Source organism: Polypterus senegalus, chromosome 10 (genome assembly GCF_016835505.1).
Source record: "Polypterus senegalus isolate Bchr_013 chromosome 10, ASM1683550v1, whole genome shotgun sequence".
NCBI classification, from domain to species: domain Eukaryota; kingdom Metazoa; phylum Chordata; class Cladistia; order Polypteriformes; family Polypteridae; genus Polypterus; species Polypterus senegalus.
Window position 1 is genome coordinate 161,804,620 of NC_053163.1, and position 9,768 is coordinate 161,814,387.

Below are 9,768 nucleotides of genomic sequence, written 5' to 3' on the forward strand. Positions count from 1 at the left end.
TCCATGATGGGATTTCAGACAGTTTGGGGGTCATCCCAAGACACTACCACAACCAGACATCGTCCAATCACCAGCCTTGGTGATGTCATGAGCCTCTGGGAAAAATCCACATGGAAGCAATCGACGCAAATGTCATCTGAAAATGGCCGCACCCATGAGAAAACCAAAATGGAGTGACGGGAAGATCTGAGGATGTCTTCAATCAAAAAGTCAATTCTGGAGTCCACTGGGAGACTTTCAGGTTTTCAGAAAGATGAACTCAAGACTGGCGGCTCTAAGAATATCCTGCGGAGGGTGGCAGGAGGGAGGTGATGATTTCGTTTATTTGTCATCTCTGATCTTGGACTCGTCTGGGGGCAGACAGTTCATTTCTGCTCTCCTCCTAATCTTGTAGTCGTATCCTTACTTTTGGAAGCTGTCTGCCATTTTGAATCTTAGCAGTCGCCACCATCTTCCTAACCTCTCGCTAGGTCCGCGTTGTCAGGGCGTGGCCTCTGAGGTCGCGACTCGGCGGGTTGAGAGGTCGTCCGAAGCTGCAGTCCCTCCTCTGATTGGTGGGCTTTGCTAGAGTATCGCGGCTCTGTTTCTCAGCCTCCTACCGCTGAAGCTCTGGCTCCGCCCCCCGCCCATTTAAAGGCGCCATAACGCCGAGGCTCACCTGTCCTGCTCTTATTCGTCTTTCTCTCTCGTTTGGATCTGGATTTGGATGTTCTTCACTTTTATAAGTCCGTGTTTTTGGTTTTCTGTTCCTTTGGACTTTTGGTTTTGTTTTAAGGATTCTGACTTTCTGGACAGCAGGCTGCTGTTGCTTACTTTAGTTTGCGTTTTGTGGTCAAATCTTTTGTTGATTTCATCGTCGTTGTGTTCCTGTGTTGTCGCTGCTTTGGCTTTGTGTTTTATGAGTGAACTCTTCATTTATTTTGGATCATTTCAGACGCCTTGGTTTTGAGGCCCTCTTGCTCGGTTGCTTCAGCCGTTTCTTGTGGGGGTTTGCAGGTCGTGACCTCAACAGCCTTCACGGGACGCGTTAAAAGCTCAAACCGTCGTATTCCTCGCCCCAGTTTGCGGACCACCATAACCCTTTTTGTCGATCCTTCTTTGTGGTCTCAGGGCGCCACTTCTCTCTCTCTCTCTCTCTCTCTCTCTCTCTTTCTCGGTTTTCGACTCTCTTTTCGTTTCTTTGCCGACGTCTTTTCTCCCGTTTCACTTTTCAAAGACCCTTGCTAGTCACCTCCCGTAATCCTGACATTTTTAAAGCGTCCTCTCGCCCCCATTCAGGTGTTTTTGAAATGAATGTTTTTTTAACCCTTCTTTGTTGGGCCTGCGCAGGCCAATAGCCTGCTTGTAAAGTTTAGGGCCAGGCTGAGTTAGTCATTCGGCTCGTGGCCAACCTCCGGGCTTTTGTGGGGCCCAGCAGATCGGGAGTCCAGGTAAACGGTGGCCCGCTGAATGTCCCGAGATACGCGGACACGACGTCCCACCAAACTCGATGGCATCAGCAGGTCAGCTGGCACAGATTGTGGCTTCACAGGTTGTCAGCGCCATGCAGTCTCACAAGGCACTGAGGTTTTTGTAAAGTGAATTTGGAGTGAATCGTTGGACTCGTCACTGGGCCGTCTCCCTTTGTGACTTCAGTCACGTCACGTCTTCGCCTCCAGCTGCTTTAAGGGTCTCTCCTCCTCAGCTGCTCTCCGTGGTCCTCGGTCAGACTGGCTGCTCTCCTCCGCTCAGGACACCAGATGAGGCCTCACCGGCGAGTTCTAGAACTGAAGCACAACCTCAGCGCCGTATCATCTAACATCTAACATCATCTAATGACGCTACCAAGTCACGGCAGGAAGAGCGACCAGCAGGTCAAGTCCACAACGGCTTGTAACGCCTCCTGTCGACACCGAAAAACACGAGCCAGAAATCACCGAGAAGCCACACACCAAAGCCTTTTACAAAGCAGTGCCACCCTGTGAAGGGTCACGTCAGTCTTGTCACAACATGCCACGTCCCCTCACAAACGGTTGTCACCCCCTGGTAACAGGGCCACCGGCACAAAAGAAAATGGCAGCACAGAAAAGTCAAAGCACAGCGTTAATCATTACATGTGAAATGTTAGACGGTGTGTGCCTCTGCCCCTCGGACCACTACGGCTAGACCCTCGATCCCGCTCTGAATCCAAAGCTTCTGCCTGTGACCTTTCAGCCAGGGCTCCCCTGCTAGCTGAGAATCAGACGTCTCTCTCTGTCTGTTTTGTTCACGTTTTAGGTTGTTTGGTTTTGTCTTCTATGGGTGGTCCCTAAGGTGGGGGGCCACCTGACCATCGCCATCATGGAACTGCCCTCATCCCTATAAAGCCTGAAGAGACCCACCGGCCCATGCGGTTCATGGAATGCGCTCAGTGGCTGGTGAGTTTTTTGCTCTTTTGGAATATTTCTGGATTTTTCTGATTGTCGCTCAGTTTTCCTCCCAGATTTTGATTTTTGGAATTTGTTTGCTTTTGGGTTTGTCAGCTTTGAAGGCATCGCCTTCGGTGTCTTTGTGCTCCTTGCCGCATTTTTGTAAAGATAAATCTTTTTATTCTTTATTCTTTGATTCTGTCTTCGCCCTTTTGTGTGACTAACTAGAGTCTGATGGTTTCCTCCCCTCTCGTGGGCATTTTGAGTTGGGACTCATCGTACTCAGGGACCCCAAAATCACGACAGAAACGCGATGAGTGCTGGGGGAGCGACGACCTCCACAAACTTATCGGACTTTGTATCCTTCTTATGACAAACTGTGTGAGAGGGTGACAAGGTGGAAAGGAAAAGAACAGCAGTGGCATCTGCTGAACGTCAAGCACATTGCTGAGGCGGCCCAGAGAACGAAGAAGAAGAAGAAGAAGAAGAAGAGCAGCGCCATCTGCTGAGCGCCTGTCATGTTTTGAAATGACAGACTGCTTACATTAAGGGTTAGTTTTGCTCAGATGAACCAGGGTGACCTCAGTTTGCAGGACCCTTAAAGCCGTTTAACCACAGGGGTCAATTAACACCGAATGCACCCTACTGTATGTTCTGCCTGCAGGGCCCCCCTTGGCTGGAGTTCAGGTGTCACTTTTTTGGATTCTTCGCCTTATCCTATGTAAGTACGCTGGCTGGGTTATGTTCCGTGTGTTTTGTGGGTGGTCCCCCAAGAGGGTTGGGCACAACTGCCAATCACTGCCAGGATCTGCCCTCCCCCCTGAGGGTCTCCCACAGTGCCTGGTGGATAGTTTAACATAACGAAAAGAACTGAAAATGAAGAAAACAGACCCAATAAATAAGTGTGAGCCCCTCTGGGGGTCCTGGCTGAAAGATGGCATACTGCAGCGGGAATTTACACCTTCATGGTCTGGAGGGCGGAAAACAATCCGACTGCCAGAGGATCAAAAACTGGTCTGAGCCTGGGAATGGAAATCAATACGGAGGGAAGTGAGTGAAGGAGCAGAGAAGCAAGGAGTACAGCTGGCCAATCACAAGTGTGTCAGGTCACATGACCCGGAGCCTGCCACAGAATTCCAACATAAACAACCGCCTGCCTGATGAAGAAGAGACAGAAAGAGCGACGACACGAGAACCAACGTTGGAGACTCAGACTCGTCAGAAAGAAAGACGCCGAGAGAGCGGAGACCCCCTTCATGGGAACGTCGCCGAACGTCAATGTGAGCTTCACGCCAGCCGCCAAATTAACAAGCCGCCCTGGGCAGCACCCGCCTTGGCAATGCTGATTGTCAGGAAGCTTTTCTGAGACGACATCCAGCCAGACTTTGGCTCTCTATTTCATTTTTGATGTCGAAACGCCGCGTTGCTTCACATTTCCAGAATTTGTCTTCATATCTGGAGGGATTGAAAAATTAAATAAGAGGGCATCTGCTGGGTGAAGACGGCTGCTTTCTTACCCACAGGGTTATCAATAGAAGACCAAGCGCGGTAGAAGTGAGACCCCTGTTGGCTGGTAAGTGGCAAATCACCAAAGAGTGTTGAGCGCCCGTATGTCTGTGTTGGTGGCAGTGAGTCCTGTGGGGGGTACTGACAAGTGACAAGTGGCCCCCTTATATGTGTTTAAGTATAGGATATTACAGAGTGACCGGCAGTTGGCCAACGCTTACATGTGATTGTGTAAGCAGGATCTGTGAGTGTGTGTGTGTGTGTGTGTGCTGATCTTAAGGTGCCGAAGTAGACCCTCCAAAATAAACACACTTGCTACGTCCCCCTCAGCCCGCGGTAATTCAGCGTCAAGTCCTGGAGACCAAAGACAGACAAAGGCCTGTGCCAACGGCCCTGTGCTCTCAGGGTGTCCTCACACACCACAATGCAGTGGCGACATCTGCTGAGCGTCAAGCCAAACACAGGAGTGACGAGGGCCGAGAAACAAAAGACAAAGAGACAGCGCAGCACATAGCAAAGTGACAGCTAAGCCATCGAGCAGCCGCTTAATGTTGTGACTCCACGACGACGACGATGATGATGACGATGGTGGGCACGTACATGCCAACACACGAGGAGACGGTCAGACGGTCAGAGCTTCATCCTCATGTCAATGTTCACTACTTTTGAAAGTTCAAATCCCTTTTTGATATTTTTTTATACTGAAAACAAAAGAACGAGTCACCAGAATGGAGAAGCCCCTCTTGCCGTGTACGGACCCCCTTTATTAACGTACTGGATGCCCGTGATTTTTTTTTAATCTTATTCCCGAAATAATATGTGAACAAAATAAAACTTTATATCTGAACTACTGAAAAGCAAAGGGAGGCTCCTGTCCACCTCAGGGATGTGACACTGTGACAGTCACCAGGTGACATTTCTGACCTTCCATTGTGTATTCTGGTCTAAGTTTGTGGCTTCAAAACCAAACCTGTTGCTACCATTAGGGTTTAAGGGGACACATCATGAGGACACGAGCTTGGTTGAGGTTTGGGGTCTTGGTGCCCACACGTCTGATTTTCAGCTTCTCCTTCTTCTTCTTGTCTTTGTCTCCATTAAGTCAGAACAGTCAAAGGGTGACAGAAGACAAAGTGCAGCGCCACCATTTGCTGAGTGACGGCCACTTCCGCCTCTGCCTGTGTGCTCGGCGCTGACGGTTCTCCTTTTAGGTGTCACACACGCAGAATTTAGAAGCCAGCAGCAGTGACTTCCCCTTTTGACCTCTGAGTCATTTTAGGTGACATCACTGTCCTCCTCGATTAAAGGCACAAGTGAGAGTGTCACATGCGCGTGACTGGAGTGGCCCCCCCTACCCTGATGTCTGTCTGCAGGGGTCACAGTGGTGGGCTCCATGATTGGGGGGGTCAAGCCACGGTCAGGGGCTGCATGCCCCCCCCCACTTGTGACTCTAAATTAAGTTGTGGCCTGGTGGGTGTGATGGCGTCCCCTCCAGGCAGGGCTGGCCAAGACCCTGAATTTGACTACTGGACTACTGGATGAGTGTGTGGGCTCAACACCTTCATGAATATCCAATCTGACATCTGGAAGGCATCAGGATGAGAGACCCCTGATGACGATGGAGGCCGGGATTTTAGGTGGGGGTCCTAGGAGTGCCTACTGGGAGGCTGCTGTTTGGTGAAGTGGGCCTCAGGGTCCTTGTGGGGTGACAGTTGGTGTCCCTCCAACCCCACACTGAGAGAAGGTATATAAATGACCTGGGGGGGACTCAAACAATCAAGCTGCCCCCAATTCAGGGGGGCTATTTTTCATTTTCATGTTAAGCTCAAATGTTCTGGACAGTAACACAAGGGGGCGCCGTTCCACTTTCTAATCAGCATCCACTGGTTGGATGGGGCCAGTCGATGGGGAGTGCCAGTCTGTGCCAGGGTAATGGCCTTGTGGGTAACAATGTGAGGATGGAGAATTCGGTCTTTGGGGTCAGTCAGGGACGAGAGCTGCGGTGGCCGTCACTGAACCTGTTCAAGTGTCCAGAAGTCATTGGGGAACAGCAAATAATCCGGGAATGTCGTCACCTGGATGGTCATGGAGGGACAAGGCCTCACTGAGCGGGCAGCACGCTGGGCACTCCGGCTGCAGCTCTGCAGTGTGTCACTTGTGGCCTGCTTCTTATTTTTACTTTATTTTTACTTCCTCTGCTGGCTTTTCTCTTCCTGTCATCGTTAGTTACGACTCAGCCAAAGGGGCCGCACTGTGAAGAGCTGCACTGTGACACGCAGCCATAGGTGGCATGGTGGCATAGCGACTAGCACTGCTGCCTCACAGTCGCTGGCTGGCATCCGTATGTGTGGAGCTGGCATGTCCTGTCATTTGAAGACCCTGCATTGGCTCTCTTGGTGACAGCCACCACATACTGGACAGGCTGGAGACCCCGAGGGTTACAGTAAGTGGAGAGAAGAGGGGGGCAAAAAACACCCACCAGGCGTATGGCAGATCAGCGCCACCAGGGCTCAAAGTCTGTTACTCTCATGACTGCCACTGGAGGGCAGCACATCCGCTTCACCTTCCAGAATGGACCCTCGACTTCAGGGCTCGTGTGCCACCGCTATGGCCTGGTCACTGGCATTTGTAATGGCAGGGGCTCAGTCAGGCAGGCAGTGCCATATGTTGGCCGTATGCATGATCCTCTCAGAAATAGCTTAGGAAAGGCTGAACGGCAGGACTGGTGGTCTGCGTGCCAAGCTGTCAACATTTTTGACCATCATGGATACAAAAATCCAGAGGTAGGAGTGGCGTGTGCCACTGACCACGGCTGGATCAGCTCAGGCATTACACAGATGGCACTCTGTTCTTGTGCTGCCTGACCACCTGTGTCTGTCACCAGGGTCACCACTGGGGTGGAAACTCCCTCTGGCCTGTCACCTATATGATGCATTGCAGCACAGGGCACCTGTATGAGTTAACGCCACCCAGACAATAAGCAGCTTAGGAATGGGCACTGGCAAAACTGGTGGTGTGACGGTCCTGTTTTTAAGGTTAACTGTGCCCAATGTCACCAATCTCACTGATCACAGGGCATCATTGAGAGGTTTAACAGCTGATTCTGATGACAATGGGCACAACACGGGGGGAGGGTGGAAGGACACAGCCACTGATGACCACTCTGCTCTCGCATGACATGCCCACCATAGATGACCCGTGTTTGCAGCTCTCAGAACTTCCTGATGCCCACTCTCTACCTTTGCCTATTTCAAGAAGGCTGGCTTGGGAGTTGGGTGTCAGGCTGGGACTGGGAACTGCGCCATGTGTTGGCACATCGAGATTTTCCATTGCCATCTCTGGTGAATTTCTTTGTGTGGCCAGTGTAAAAAGGGCATGGACACTTATGTGATCATCTTCTCTGCCCACTGGTCACGCCTTAGCAGAATGCGGGCCAGCAGGGCACTCAAAGATCTCAAGCCTGGTAAGACAAGCAGAGAGGACCCTATGGAAGGTGGCCCGCGCCTCTGTCCTATGTTGCATCCCCTCCAGTTTGTCCCTTTATGTCCTCAGTGTTCAGGAGCCCAGGCTCCTCGGGTGTCACCTGAAGGTAACAGATGCCCATCTTTGCAGCCCACCTTTGGCTGGTGAGCTCCATCCTCTTTCCGCTTCTCTAAACAAGACCTGAGGTCTTCAGGGTGCCAAGTGGTCCTGGTGCCCCTGGATATCTGCTGGAGTCTGGTGGGAGATTCCAGATGTGTGTTTGTATCCTCTGGGTCCTCGCTGTCTGTTCTCAGTGGGGTCTCCTATTTGCCTGATGGGTGGTTGTCCCTTTACTCGACCCCTCGTGTATTTCAAGGGGGTCTCTGCTCCACCTCTCGGTTTATTCCCCCATTATTGTGGGCCACTGTGTGCCTTTTGGACCGTCACCCCAATGGGCGCAGCCTTCCAGTCCTTCACGGCAGGTCGAGTGAGAGATGCCAGGTAACTTGATGGGCACCGCCTTGGGAGGAAGATGATGAGGACATGGGGAGGGCAGCCAAACTGGTGAAGTGGGATCTGAACACTGTGAGGTGGCAGCCTTACCCACTGTGCCACTATGACAGTGGGGTGAATTCATTGGGTGGTTGGAAGGCCCTTTGAATGATTAGTCAGGTCGTTAGCTGCTGGGCTGTCTGATTGGCCGATTAATCCCAGTAATAAATGAGGCCTAGTGATGAACCAATCAGCCAACGGCTCAAGTGGTCAGACGAGTTTCGGTCGACTGATACCTCGTTGGATTTCTTCTTCATACCCTTGATTGCCTGTCCTTGGTCACAGGGTGGTCTGCACTGCTGCCCACTACAAACTGGACCCGTTACTCTCTCAGTTTTGTTTATCACACACACGAGGGGCATCAGATCATCAAACACACGATTCATGTGGCACGATGGGAATGACTGTGGCCTCCTGGGACCTTCTGTGTGCAGTTTGCGTGTTCTCCTTGGCTCCATGTCGGACCCCCCTAAGGACCTGCTGTCACGAGTCACAGACACCTTTGTGTGTGATGGACTGGCGCCCCCTACAGGATTGTTTAGACTTGAGGAGGTGAATCGATGGACTCATGTGACTTAAAGCTGGTGGTATGGTGGCACGATGGTCAATGCCCCCCTGTCCTGGGTTCAGCACCTAAATGAGAACAAATCCTTTCCTGATGCCCCCCTCTAATTTGTATGTGCCCATCTGTCTGATGTCACATCTAGCACTGAGGACGAGGCAGGACCCCACCCTGGATGGGATGCCCATTGGTCACATAGAGAACCTTCTTCAGAGATCCACCATCAGGACCGCCGGGGTCAGGGCCCCCTCTGCTCGGCCGTGTCTTCGGACCGCCCACAAGTCGCGTCTCTGCGCACTTCCTCTGCTCTTACAGTAAAGTGGACGCCATCAGGCCCTAAAGATAGAGTGGGCCATTTTAGCAGCGCTCAGATAGCAGAGGCGCTTCAGCGTCCCCCCGCCGCGCCCCTGCCACTGACTTTATCTTCACATCTGTGATCGTAAATGGTCTGCCAGCGATAACTCATAAGGTCATTTCCTCCGTTATTCATCGTCTCTGGTCGAATCTGAAAATGTCGCCTGATGGCCGTCAGCGGGTGACGTGTAATTGTCCACTATACCTCTAGGGGGCACTGGTGCCCACCTCACCTTCTGCTCCCCTAAAACTCCTCTGGGCAAGGGGGCACACGATGTCCGGGAGGGGGTCTGTGAGTGACTGCGGCCTTTACTCGCCCCTCAATTCACACTCAGACACGAAAGGCTCATTCCAGGTGAGAGTCGCCCACTCAAAGGAGGGCAAAACAGCCACAGCGGGAGAGTCGGGGCCCTCCACCTTGTTGGGGGTCCTAAGCACGGGCAGCAGCGACGTCTTCCGTCCATCTGTAGGTGAGCGAGCTGTCTGATTTTTAGACCTTCTCTTTGAACTTGGGGACAATGTGTTTGGTGACAGGCACAATCAGGACGTGGCACACGGTTACCGCAGAGCCTGACCCTGATGACCCCACCAAAGAGGGCACATCAGCACTCTCGGCTCATCTCCCTGTCAGGACCACCCTGTCAGTTGGATTGCCATTGGAAATAAAACCCTCAGGGGGTCCGCTTCAACCCTTTGCCTACAGCGCTGTAAATGAAACCCACCCAGGCTGACCAAGGGCTTACAGTATGTGGAGGGGCTGCGCTGGCGGAGGGGGCAGGCCCACCCTGTCACTTTACAGTCTTCTGTGTGTGTGGCCCCCTAGTGGACAAAGAATTGCTCACCACAAATGGCATCACCGACCAGTGGACACACTGCAGAGGGGTTAGGACTGAACACCTCACTGTAATGGCAATCGCCAAGGAAAGGCGCTATAGGGGGTCTCCAGGA